The sequence below is a fragment of the Micropterus dolomieu genome, linkage group LG19 (genome assembly GCF_021292245.1).
Source record: "Micropterus dolomieu isolate WLL.071019.BEF.003 ecotype Adirondacks linkage group LG19, ASM2129224v1, whole genome shotgun sequence".
Taxonomy (NCBI): Eukaryota; Metazoa; Chordata; class Actinopteri; order Centrarchiformes; family Centrarchidae; genus Micropterus; species Micropterus dolomieu.
In genome coordinates, this window is record NC_060168.1 from 18,791,573 (window position 1) to 18,792,123 (window position 551).

The window sequence follows — 551 nt, forward strand, 5'->3', positions numbered from 1 at the left end:
TACTCCGGTGAACGAGAGGGTCGCCTCCCTACGCCTTCGGGTACTGGGGGGGAAAACTCTGACTGTTGTTTGTGCATATGCACCAAATAGCAGTTTAGAGTATTCGGCCTTCTTGGAGACCCTGAATGGAGTTCTGTATGGGGCTCCAGTAGGGGACTCCATAGTTCTGCTGAGAGACTTCAACGCGCATGTGGGCAATGATGGAGATACCTGGAAAGGCGTGATTGGGAGGAACGGCCCCCCTGATCCGAACCCGAGTGGGTGTTTGTTGTTAGACTTCTGTGCTAGTCATGGATTGTCTATAACGAACACCATGTTCGAGCATAAGGATGCTCATAAGTGTACATGGTACCAGAGTACCCTAGGCCGAAGATCAATGATCGATTTTGTAATCATTTCATCTGATTTGAGGCCGCATGTTTCGGACACTCGGGTGAAGAGAGGGGCAGAGCTGTCAACTGATCACCATCTGGTGGTGAGTTGGGTCAGGGGGTGGGGGAAGACTCTGGACAGACCTGGTAAGCCCAAACGGGTAGTGCGGGTGAACTGGG